This window comes from Etheostoma spectabile, chromosome 11 (assembly GCF_008692095.1).
Source record: "Etheostoma spectabile isolate EspeVRDwgs_2016 chromosome 11, UIUC_Espe_1.0, whole genome shotgun sequence".
Classification (NCBI taxonomy): Eukaryota; Metazoa; Chordata; class Actinopteri; order Perciformes; family Percidae; genus Etheostoma; species Etheostoma spectabile.
In genome coordinates, this window is record NC_045743.1 from 14,397,061 (window position 1) to 14,411,117 (window position 14,057).

A 14,057-nucleotide genomic window follows, 5' to 3' on the forward strand; every position below is an offset into this window, starting at 1 on the left:
GAAAGTGAGAGGAACCTGAATGGAAATACATAAAGGTTTTTCATTTCAATTCTTTTAAAGGAACCTTTTCTTGAGAATGTATGTTGGCAGAAAGAGAGAGATGTTCTACCTGGGAGATATCAACCTAGTTTCATTGACTTGTACTTTTCTGTTGAACATGATTTTACAACCTCTTTCCTTTCGATGCCTTTCCAATTATGAGGAAAAAAGGAAAAGATACCCTACATATGAGAATCACAGGAAATCCTTCATGCGCCACTGTTATCAGCAGCACATCTCAGAGCAGCATTCTAATTTTGAAGATTGACTTTGTTGAGGTCAAAAGACGGGGCTGTCAGTGTATATTTTAAATGTGAATTGTTAAAGCCTAAAGGGAAAACTATCTAACTAGAATGCCATAAAGTACCTCAGGTTCATGTTGCTTGGCAACTAAGAGTCTCGGAAAAAATTTAATTGCAGCTCAGACACGGCTAAATGAAAAGCTGCTTGAGGTAAATATCTGCCTTAGCTACGTCTTGTCTGTGATGTTCTCTAATTATAAGGCAGCTGAGTGGCTGAGTGAGGAATATGCAGGCTGCATCAAACCAGAAGAAATTGGCTAATCTTTCCACCTCACCTCAGTCGCCAATGATAAAGCTGCTCTTTATCTCACAGAAGCTGGAGTTAAGGGAATTAGCTGTTTGTTTAGGAAGCTTAATTAGTATTGCTTAATTACCTTCATTAAATATAACACTCTACTTACACTAACAGATTAAGCACCCTTGTTTTACAGTTTATCCCAATCAAATGAAACGTAAAAGTTTTTAATTGTGTATTGAAACGCAAGGTACAGGTATAGGGACTCATTAGCTTGTCTGAGGTTACAGTGCCCACATCTTGATCATTACAGAACTAACACTGTATTTAGATCCTGACAGTCATCCTGACAGAGTTTAGCAAGCTGGCTATGAGGGGTGACTTTGTGTTGACTGAATCGATATTCTGAGGACACCTTACTCTTCTGGAAACCAAGCAAACATAAAAGAAACCTTAATCAGCCGACAATAAAAAGGAAAATCATTTATTTACAGACAGGCAACAACAACAACAACAACAACAAAAGAAAGCAAAGAAACACAAAAGACAATTAGAGGTGATGAAATTAAGAGAAAACCATCTCCACGCACAGACACACACACACAGAGCAATCCGCCCCCACACTTATATATTCCTACATTCTCAACATACTGACAAATCACCTAGGACTGCAGCGTGAACCCACCCTCCCCCAGCTGAGCCGCCCAGAGCTTTATTACACTCAGGGAGTCGGTCTCAGCGATCTACTCTGCTGAGCAGGACGCTGCATGTTTTAACTCCTGCCCTTTAGTCACACCAGCCGCATGCAATTCTCCATTCCATGCTCAATGATGCAATTAGAAAGGAATTAACATTAAATATGCACACTGCCGTGAGACACAACACGGAAGGCAGAAAGTTTGGTCTCCACTTGAGTGCCGAAGCGGCTTGAATTCAGACATTTTTGTAATGGAAAAGAGTTGGCACCCAGACCCCCCCCCCCCCCCCCTCATTCCTCTGGGCAGGAAAAAGAAGAGCAAGAAGAGCACATGTGAATAGATTCCCCACTGCCAGGGTTTTATTTGACTCAACCAAATTGGAAGCCATACAAAGCAATTGGTGTGCTGACGAACACTATCTTAAATCCTCTGAACTGGTGCCAGTGTAATGCATTATTATATGACATCATTATATTATCTCTCTTTCTTCTTGCTCTGTTGGATGAGGGCTGCTGTTCATGCTTGGTCAGCAGAAGCAGGGCCAGCCGGCATGTGTGTCAGATAGCATCTTAAGGCTCCTGGTCTCCATCTGCCAGTCCCTTATTATATTCTACCTCCAATTTGTACACGATCTTATCTACATTTCCATTAGCCTCAGGCTGTGGCTTTGCCATGATTGCTAATTGGATGTACCAACCAGGCCGGGGTCACGTCTATTTCTGTGGCCATAGTCTGTCTGCTGTTTCTCATTTGCCTCTCATGGGAGGAAATCCACTGTGGTGTATGTATAGAGAGGAAATATCAAGCAGAAAGTGTGCACTATTATACTGCACTTCTCTTGCTATTCTATAGCTCCTGGTGCTTCACTTGAGGCGCTTATGCTTCTGTATCCCTGCAACAAACATAAGTGATAGAGAATAGGTCCCTCAACAGCGCTGGCATGATATGTAATTTCACTCTGCAACCTGGCCTGGTATTAAACCAAATGAATTGCCTACAACTCTTGGGTGCAGGAATTTTGATGTAAATGTCCAACTGTATACCTCTGTATAAAACCTCATGTGTTTCTGTTTGTAGTACAGAAAAAGGAGCTTAGTTAATTTCTTTACCAATTCCAGTAAACACAATCAAATCAAGGGTGCTTAAGCTATATAGTGCAGAAAGCAGCAAAACTGGAGGTTGGCTGACGGTGGTGGATCAGGGTAATGCTCTGTTGGTAAGCAATATGTATTTCTCTGTGATGAGTGGAGCTATTCTTTGGAAGTCTATCCATCTCCTTCTCTTTTAGGTTGGTACGCAACGACAGGTGTAGGAAAATACTAGAAAACAATTCCAATTTTTAAGGTAGTAGAGTAGTAACACACTCTGATTAATCACTGTGCTCTTTCCCTCTGGTCCTGCCTCATTACACCTGTTAGCTGTATCATTTAGAATTGTTTAGAGAGGCAGATTTGTTTTATAGAAGTGGCAGGCAAATAAATGCAATGCTTGGATGCCCACAGTGACTTGTTTACTCCATTGCAAGTGTTCTAAGGTAGTTGTTCTCCAGACCCCCACTAGATGGCACAGGATCTTCTCATTATGCAGCAGTAGCAGAGGAGGGGCTGCTCTCAATTCAGTGACAGGAGCCCATATCCACATGAGACACTGCAATCCAATTTTAAACCTTTGTACAGCTGACTTAGTTCCTCCAATCTTACTTGTGGATGAAGAATCATTCTGTCACCATGCAGTCTCTATCATAACCAGATCCCACTTAAAAAAAAGATAAATCAAACATTTATTGCAAAGGACAACTGGTGAGTCAGTTTTTCCTTAGGTCAGCTCAGATTGAAACTGCTTTTTGTGCTCTTTTTGTTAAAGATTTGGTGTGTATCAGAGAGGAGACAGCTATTGCTAGCTGTTGCTTACTGAGGCCAGAGAGCATGCTGCAGAAGTAGTGCAGGCAAAGTATCTCTGTTGCTATCTCTGTAGGCGACTGGGTGCATTTCACAAACATCTGGAACAAGCTGCCACATTGCTTTATTCCCCTCGTACTTTTAGCTCCAGCAAATTATATTATCCTTGTCACAGTGTCAGCCACTCACAAAAGCATGGTCAAGCTGTATGAATTTGCTGGGGGGAAAAGAAAAGTTTTCATTCTACTTTAATATGGCTTATCCCTAGAAACAAACCTTTCCTTGTTAACAATGCAGCATGGCATCTAGTCAAGCTGGTAGGGTTCAATGTGTCCTGTGGCTATTTCTTTGCCAGATGTGTCTAACACTTTCTCAAAGACCATGACCATAGAGCAGATGCTTCATGGTCCTAATTGCACAGGCGGAATCTGTTTGGTGGACAATTGGGTTTTGGCCAAAGGGGAAAAATGTAAATTGACAAAAAAAAAGCAAAAACAGGTGGATAGAAATACTGATTGGACTAGCTAAATGACTTTTCCATTTACAATTGATGACATCCATCACCACCTTCCCTTTCTCTTTTGGTTTTAGCTTCTCATTTGCTCATCTTCAAAGGTGCCTGGCAATATCCTGTATATCTTATAATCCTTTGGTTACTAGGCAGCATTTTACGGGCTTGGTGCTGAAATCTGGGGGGACACACTTGGGTCTGCAGGTGTTTTCCTACTCCGGCTCAGTAAGCCTCTGCACTATCTTTTGTAATTAGGAGATAATGAACCCCCGCCCCCCTCAACTCTGCCGAATCATCTGACACTGTTGAACTGTCAAATCTACACGGGTGACTTCGATAGATCTTCGATGCAGCTTGACTCTGACTTCAAACTTGTCAAAATGTCTTCTTCTCAGCAGATGCTTAAAGAAGTAGAGTGAGATTTATTAACTCTCTCTGCAAAATTAAACCTCACAGAGAAATGTACGCAAACAACCACAAGAAATAGATAATAATTCAATGCTGTTGCTTCCGGATTTCAATTATTTCATTATTATTATATTATTATTATTATTATTATTATTATTATTATTATTATTATTATTATTTTCCTTAATTATTTTATCATTTTTAATGATTTTGTTTTCAAAACAAGTGGTACTTGTGGTAGTGTTTTTTAATCCGTTCTACCATGTTGCTCTCTGCTGTTTGGTTCCAGGTCTTTGGAGCAGTGAGGTCAAGGTTGTGGGTTGAAGTCAAATATTCAGGAACAAGTTTGACACCCCAAGGAAATACTGAGACCTGCAAACAGTACAAAAGAGATCTTAGATTAATGTTCCTGCCTGGTAAGACAGTGCAGGACCAATTTGGACACACTTTTGTGCTCAATTTCCAAAACAGACATCAGCTAATCTTCAACTGAGATGATGACACAACAATATGAGTATGTGCAATGTGGGAATTGGATTCTGTACATATGGCACGCAGTGGAGTATAAGGCCCCTTTCTTTTTGAAAGGAGCTCCATAAACACAGCCTGTTCCGAAAGAAAACACACACGCACCTGTCAAGGAGAGTAAGGAACTGTGCTTAAAGACGTTTTATTTTTCTGACTCCGCATGAAACTCCCCTGTTACTTTGTTCAGCCTGGGGATGATTTAAACACACTTTGAAGATTTGACTTACAACATAAGAATACTTTGAACTGTCCCCGTTTGTCTCTTTGGGAGACTCCTCCTAGACAGGGGCAGTTTCCATTGGGTTGCAAAAGTGGATACAGATTGAATCCATAATACAGTTTAGAAAAGAATAGAATAGAATGCCTTTGTCATTATACACAAGTACACGGTACTTATAACAGAATAAAATATCAAAAATATAAAGTCAAAGATATAAAGTGTAGTGACTGTCAAGTATACATATATAAATCAGCTTGAATAAGCATAGGTAAGTGTTAACACTCAATAAATAATATTGCACAGTGATGGAATGAAATGATTAAGTACTAATGTTAAGTAAATAAATATTGCACAGTAATGGAAAGGTTAATGTATTAAATATTGCACTGTATGAAATGAAATTGCACAGATTCCAGTGTCCTATGAGGTATTATATAACAGTAACAGTTTAACAATAATATTGCACAGTCGGACGGAATGAAGAAGACAGTCCGGGGGCCGAGGGGGGCTGTGGAGTGGAGTCAGTGCATATGTGAGTTCAGGGTGGTTATGGCCTTCGGGAAGAAACTGTTCTTGAGTCTGTTGGTCCGTGCTCTGATGCACCTGTAGCGCCTTCCTGAGGGCAACAGGTCAAACAGATCAGAGCCGGGGTGGGAGCTGTCCTTTATGATGTTCTCTGCTCTGCTGAGGCAGCGGGAGGTGTAGATGTCCGTCAGGGAGGGGAGAGGGCAGCCGGTGATCTTCTGTGCTGACCTTGCAACCCTCTGCAGCCTCTCCCTGTCTGCCACGGTGCAGCTGCCGTACCATACTGGTGAGCAGTAGGTCAGCAGGCTCTCGATGGATGAGCGGTAGAAGGTCAGCAGCAAGTTGGAGTCCAGGTCGAACTTCCTGAGGACCCTCAGGAAGTGTAGTCACTGCTGGGCCTTCTTGATGACCGCTGTGATGTTGGCTGACCAGGAGATGTCAGCTGGGATGAGGACACCAAGAAACTGGAAGGTGTGGACCCTCTCCACACACTCGCCGTTGATGTACAGGGGGGCTAGGTCGGTGCTCTTCTTCCTGAAGTCGACGATGATCTCCTTGGTTTTCTTGGTGTTCAGAGACAGGTTGTTCTCCGAACACCAAGCTGCCAAGTTTAGGACTTCCTGAACTCAGTTTGTTTTAGATGTGCCATTTAGGAATTTTTTTTGCCAACTTGTCAAAGTCAGCTCGTGACATGTGACAGGACAAATTTAACACCCGCTAATGCAGTTAAATGGCAATAACCTCGGGGTAAAAAAAATAAGTGTATAATAGTAAACCATATTTATATAGCATTTTTTTATAGGTTGCAAAGTGCTTTTCTGAAGAAAAAAAACAGCAGAGACAAACCAAAACACAATAGAATGAATGAATATGTACTTAACTTAAGCTGTCGTGTGAGGTTTCTGTCTCCCCCATGAAGAATTCTAAACACTGACAACAATTCTGTCGGCGCATCTACATGGTACAAACCTTCTGTGATCGTGCACCACCCCTCCTCCACACAGTTGCTACGTAGCCAAAGAGACACGGTGGATTTAATAAACATGATGAACTATTAAGAAAAAGTAATCTTTACTGTTTCTGCGCGCAAAAGTTGCCTGACGACATCATGTTAAAACCACCATGATAAGAAATACAGTTTTGTTTTGTAGAGCTGATAGTCTTAATTAGCTTTGCATCAACTCATTTGGCAATGGCTTGAATGTAACGGACATTCATTATTATAAAACGTTACGCATTAAAGCTTGAAGTTACATATCAAACTTACTTATTTTAACCCAAACAATAATCTTTCCTAAACTTAACCCCACAAGTTTAGAATACGGATTCCGGATTCCTGGTGCGTAATTTTAACACACGGCACCCAGAAAATGCTTTGTTAAGAGGTTGTGGACACATCACATATCTTTGTGAGATTAGGTCGCGTTTAAAATGTGCAAATGAGGTCAAAAGTGATCAGTAAAATGTTAAATTCAGTACAGTAAATTACAGCCTGCCGGGTGAAGTTGGTTGGCACGGCAGTAATGTATTCGTATATCTTAGTGTCTGTGAAAAATCAGGTGCCAAAGATCTGCACCTGTTGGAATGGGTGAAGGGAGCTCTGGCTGATACCAACATAAAGTACATTACAGTAGTCCATGGGAGAATAAAAGCATATAATCTTGTAAAAATTGGAATTTAAGAGATTATTTTTAATCTTAAAGAAGCATAACTGAACAATACAATCTTTACTTTAGCACCAGCACAGACATGTATAGACAAGCATGACGCCAAGACTTCTAGCTACCTGCTTCAGATATTTTGTGCGGCAGCCAAGCTTGCAACCAAGCCTGTTGCCGGATGCCTGTTTGGTCCTATAGTTAACAGCAGCAATTCATATCAGTCAGTAGGTTAAAGGATGACTTTCCTCTTGAAACAATGTGGCTTAGATTCAGAATCAGAATTATTAACACACTATTAATCTTGCAGACTGTGCCGAAGTAGAAGCCGTCATAACTCACTGATGTATAAAACTCTGATCAGTTGCTGGCGGGAAAAAAATACTAAAATGGGGCAGACCGGGAGTGTTGAGCTTTCAGCTACCATGTTACAAATAAAGTGAAATAAGACACTGGCTTTGCATAGTCCTCTGAGAATGCAGCATGGCTACAATTCAGAGGACATGGTGGGCTTCTAGATAGACTTGAAGCAGCTTTGGTTTTTTTTATCAAGCATTCACACAAACACATTGACTTTTAAGGGGAGGGAGCTGGAAATTGTGACCTTCTTGCCACGATGGAAATGGTTTGTCTTAAAGGGTGTAGGGGTACAGCTACAGCTTGATTTCATTGACCGCTAATGTGATATACTGTACAGAGCCAGGAGATGACACTGCTTTGCCTTGAGTGCTAAGCTTTATTTGGACTCACCTGGACAGTGTTTGATGAAACTGAGATCCCACATAAGCTTTTTACACTTATTTCTTACACTTTGTGAGTTTTTTCAGTCAAAGGTTTGTCTTTCCTGTTTCCTCAATTTCTCAAGAGGCCAACATGTAACACTTCCTAATAGTCCTGGAACTCTCCCACCAGGTGTCATTCATTCAGTTGCATGGTGTGTAAAGTCTTGTCGTCACATCCTTCCCTACAGTGTTTAAATATAGCTTATACGTTTATCTCAAAATGACATGCGAGTTGTGGGGGATACTAGTTTGATAATTCACATACATATCTACAAAAGGTATATCCAGAGTTGCAGAATTGCAGAATCTCCTTTAGGTTGTCTGCAAAATGAATTATGAGTCATCCCCCAAGGAGCTTTGTCTCAACACAGCACTTACTTTTCATGTATAGATGGTGAATGTTAAACATTTATTTGAGCAAGAGACTTATTACATCAGCTTATATCTCTCTAAAAAGAGAGAGAGTTGCCTTGATTTTGGGACTGAAGTGAATGCAATCACATCAACATACTAAATATCTTTTTATTTTTATGAAAAGTACCTGTGAGAAAGGACACTTTTTTTTAGCCAATTATAAACCAGAAGGCACATCACATATGAAACACGACATTTCAATGTTGAGAGATTGGAAAAGAAGGTGTGTTACGTTTGTGTCCAATCACAAAATCTTGAAGAATAAATCTTTTCTTCTACCTTCTTTCTAGGATTATGTTCTTCCTGCTTAAAGAAGCAGTTTTACTGAGTCATTTGGATAATGTAGATAGGTAAAACGGTAACGTGGGGTAATGTGAAAATGTATTTTCAGCGTCAGTGAACTTTGCTTTTTGGAGATTTCAGATCTCTGCAATTCAAGCCTGTTTCCAAATCATTTGTAACTAAATGAACTTAGTTGTTATGCCTTGTGAGAAACATAAGGTTGGCCAGAGCATGTTTTTTGTGTGCATTATTTAGCAAGATGAAATGTGTGTTGTATCTATACGCAAAATCTATATCTATACTGTCAACATGCTAAATTAATTTGACCTACGATACATTCTCCTGGAAACTAAATCATTGGTTAGGTTTCCATGGTCACTTTTAGGTAACTCAATCACTTGCTTAAGGTTAGGGAACATTGGTTAGTGTTTAATAAACATTATCATTGATGAGTTGACTTTTTAAAATATTGAAGCAAAACCAGAGTTTCCCAATCCAACTACTATTTTAGTAGCCTAACCTTTACCACACATGACATGGTGCGTCTTGTGCTTCTTATGCCCAGCTGTCCTCTTGTGCCTACTTACACTGTGTATAAGAACATAACCCTCTGTCATGGCTCAGAGAATAGTAGGACCCAAATCCAGAGATAGCCAGACAGAAGTGATCAGCTTGAGGATTTAATAAACAACAATTCACATACAAACAAAAGGAGTCATGGATAAAGCCGGCCAAACTTTACCAGGATGTAGTCCAAGAAAAAACGGGAATCACATGAACCAGAACACTGAGACAAAATAGGAATACACACCCTTAGTTCTATCTTATCATTTGGGTGTTTTAGAAAACAAGTGCATCTTTGCATTAAGGGAATCTACCTTTTAAAGGTTGTGGTAAAGGGCAGCATCCACAGGGGTGGCCAGGGTCTCAGCTGATATTGACAGCATCACTAAGTGATGTCTCCAGATCATTCATACATTATTCATGCATTGACTGGGGGAACGACTCTCCCCAACTAGACTTCAGAGATTTCACACTGGCCTGTGTGAACAGGGCCTCTGTGTCAGCTTTGTTTAGGTTAAAGAGCATACCGGAAGGAAGATACACTGTATTTATCTTCTACATATTTATGACAAGTTACCCTACAGAATGAACCTCTGGTCTTGGGAACAAAACTGTATAATGAGTAAAAGCAAGACATTGTATTAAAGCAAGTATTGAACAATATTTTTACATTCCTCTAAGGAGTCTACAGATGTAATAAATTGAATTATAATACATGGCTTCATAGGTCACCTCTGTGCTAATTATTGTAGATGCACAAATGAACAATCTTCCCTTATCCCAAACACCTGGTAATTATGTAAAATAGTTCAGAATTGCATTCATTTACGTTGCTAATTAAAGGCTTATCATTTATGGCTTTGCCTCAGAGGCTTATTTTGTTAAAGCAACACAGCCCAACTAATATTTTAGGCACTTTGTTGCTAAGGCCTATTTCTTCAGATCAATGTTAGTCTTTCATCAATTGATGATGTTTTAGCTGCCACACAATTGTTCAATTGTCTCAACAAGGGTGATGGATACACTTGACCTTCTCCTTCTAATGAAATGGCATTTGTACTGCCAAGCTGTGCAAGAAAACATCTTGCTGCTCTCAACACTGTGCTTGTTTGCTGCTGTAATTTTAAAAATCTTTTTTTTAGTTCTGCTATCAAAGGTTGAAAAGAAAAAATGGATACCTCCGCGAAGCAACATACAGTCAAGGTGTGGGAGAGCTGCATCTGGCAACAGATTTTCTGCAGCATGCTAAAAATGTCAATCTAATTTCAAAACACCTCCATACATTAAAAGAGATTATGATACAAAAGACTATACCAGTACTCGTGTCACTTCCTAGATCTGGTTCCTGATTAGTTATAAACTGGACATTTGTAATCCCTAACAACTGTTCATTTGTATGTGCTCTTGGTGCTAAGTAAATAAAAATTATCCCACATTTTACCTAATGCATTATATTGTCATTTGCTCTGTATAAATACAAGATTAAGGACCTTTTATCAGAATACAGGATATGAATTATGCTTATAAATATAGTAAATATTGGATAGGATAGAATAACATAATGCAATTCTGCTAAATAAAACATCCCATTCATTATTAGTTTCACTTTTTTTCCTTTTAAACAAATTGTGTATCTGAATACAATACACATTTTTTAAAGGCTCAGTCTGCCACCTTAAAAAAACAAAAAAAACAATTCCTGGGCTGGTGCCATGGTATCATAATTTTGGATAGTCACCATGGAAACATTAATTGGTCATGTGACAAGGACTGGGAAGATTGGCAAAACAGGCAGCCAAGTGACAGTACTCTGATCCAATGGAAACTCCCCTATTTTTGGGTTGGGGTTGGGATGGGGGTGCAGTGTCACCCTGTGCCCCCCTTTGTAGCCCGGGCCCCTCCCATGGGAACATTTTCCATCCATATCGACATGTCGCAGTTAACGTTGTGAAACACTCACAGTTTGGCTAGGGTTAGGGACAAAAACTCCCCAGTTACTTTTAGAAAAAGACGTTGGTTTGGGTTAAAATCAGTTAATTCACCTCCGGTTACAAGCTTTATGCAGAACTTCAGCTGGTTCCGTAAAGGAAAAAAAATATACGTATACGTTTATTTCTCAAACAGAACACTTCAGATCGTACACCACGCCCACGGCGGTCACTGTCTTTTCCTTGGTGTGCTCGGTGTTGGGGGGTGGCATCATGGATCATGTTCTCAAGGAAGACCTTCAACACACTGCGGGTCTTCTAGTAGGTCAGACCTTCACTTCACTGTGGTGATGCCCAAATCACAGAACACACATTGTTCATTGTGCGTCAAAAAATTAGTGGTCCCAAAAGAAATGTGCGTTAACTCGTTATTAACATGGTTCCTGCTCAGAGCTTAGTAATAACTGTCTGAGATTTGGGGCTAATATTTAATTTAGTGTGCCTGCTGTGCAAAGCACAAGGGTCATACTTGTTATTCTTCTTAACATGCATCTTCTGTATAGAAGTTTTGTGAAAAAAAACAAAACTTGAGCAGCGTTGACAACCCATGCGTGGTAAATAGATGCAAAAACAATGATCATCGATGCAAAGAAATATTTTAACAAATATGACACTGTCCCAAACAGTGCTCAATCCCAGCCCTCTTTGGACCCATATAACTTCATCATACTTTATGCTATCAAAACTTTCTACGACTCACAAGACTGAGACATGGGTGAAATACGCTTTTTTTTACAGCTGGAACATGTTTTTATGAAGCAGTTATGCCATTAATATATGAACTGGTGATTAGGACTCATACCACTAGCCGAAGTAGTAGTAGGACTAACACTGCCACACAAATACTATCATCCATAGGTACTGGATGAGTGCTTCTACTGTATCACATCTAGAGTCTGGCAACCATACAGTGTTCCCTCACATCCACTCGGCATACACCCAGGATAAAAAAAACTCCTTACTGGGATATGTGCCGAGCATCAGGCACACTCTGAATTTCTGGCTTCTTTTCCTCATATGCCTTACCTCATATGTTCTTATGAAGGTATCATTATTCATTATGACACTTAAAAGCTTAATCATCTTTTGTTTGAGACAGATGTCAGACATTTCCTGTATGTTTGTTTTACATTTGCAACATGCAGTTCAAGTAGTAGATGTTGTCCGACATTGCGAAGCTATCTGTTTAATAAATTCCTGTCATTCTTTTGATTTAAACTCGGGCCACCAACTAAGAAGATTTAAATGAAGCCTCTAGTTGGTATTCTTGTCACAGGTGGGATATCTTTCCCACATAGGAAAGGAAAGATTAGAACAGTGAAATCCAAAACAGTGTCCTGGGGTAACATTAACTTGTGCTATAAAAAAGTGAGTATAAGAAATATTATATATATACATATATAAACATTATATAAGCCATATATTTTCAAGATATAATATGATAGATATGATAGAAAAGATTTTACTTCTCCACGTGAAAAACCTAACAGTAACTAAACATGTTTTTTTTTATATCTCTTCTTGGTTGGGAGAATCCTCTTTCTTTGTCATGGTGAACACTGTTCCTTTGTCAGAGTGATGGGGTGCAGGGCTGACATCCTGAGGGAGCCGCTGGTGTTTCCTTTGCATCACACTTTTTCTATAATGTGTTTCTTCCTTCATCTCTCTGTGGGACCTGCACTTATCTGTGCTGTTGATGGAGGGAAACGACTTCAGACTGAGCGAGAATGGAAACCTCACTGCATTGAAGGTTGGGAACAAAAGGTCTCCCATCGTCACAGTCCTCTCGGATCTTGTCGCAAGCCTTTAATACCTATTTTGGTGGCTGTAGGCTGCTATCTTCCAATCACTCATGTACCCCCCTTTGCTGTGGTACAGGCCATTATCAGATCCAAATGCATCTGTTTGCATTTCCCTTTATTGTAAAAACATAAAAAAGTTGGTGCTGAAATGCTTGAATTTCATGAATTTCATGAATGAAACCAGGCAAAATCACAAAGGGCTGCCAATGCTGGGAGGTGACGTAAGGTTGCTGCGAAATTGAAGAAAAACGCATTGTTTCCGCACCTTTTAAAAAGACCAGCAGTGATGATAGAAATACATAATTGAAGGTTCGTCTTTTTGTTGATTGATTGTTGAGAGCTGCTGTTACCAGTATGTGGGCCAGGCTGCTGGTCTACAACATGTATTTCTCTAAGTCAGCTAAGATTTAACCTGATTATCCATTGAGTGAAGAAATCCACAAAGACCACAAAGAAAGAAAATAGAAGCAGACATAACAAGGCAACAATCTTTCAAAACTCAAGATGAGTTTGACCCATTGTGTTATGTGTCCGTCACTTCTTTTTACACAATTACACAGAGTGAAAGCCTTGAACATGAACTCTTTTCTTTTGTTTGTTTAGTTTGTGGTCAGTTCAGGCAGGAACATTGTCACCGAAGGACATTCACAATTTTCAGCACAAAGCACTCCAGCGTTCCACGTTTTATTAAATGAAGTGAAGGTGAAATACCTTGTTTCACTTCTGTCACTGAATGTCTTTCAACATTTTGCGCAGTCCTGTCACAAAAAAAACATTTTAAGTTGTACTGATTTTCTCCTATTAGCGAAAACAGTTTCAAACCGAACAGTTTCATGATGAAATACAGTGAAATGACAATAGTTTAATGGTCTCTCGGAATCTACATTAGCCATATGCCAACTTGCACTTCCTTAGTTTGATGAGTCATTAATGCAATGTCTCCAAACTGAAATTACATCATCTTTGAGCTTCAGTAGGCTGTAATTTGCAGCAATTACACTCTTTCCAGTGACTTATTTATGAATAATGAATAATTCGACCAGTTGAGAACTGCCACTGTTGGAGAGGGCTCATGATTGTGCAGCATGGGTGACCTCTGTCAGACACCATCTGTGTCCTGTCACTGAGATGCATGGTACCAAGCTACAGACAACTCACCCAACCAGACACGGAGGAAGGAGATGGTTTTGTCATAGTGTGCCC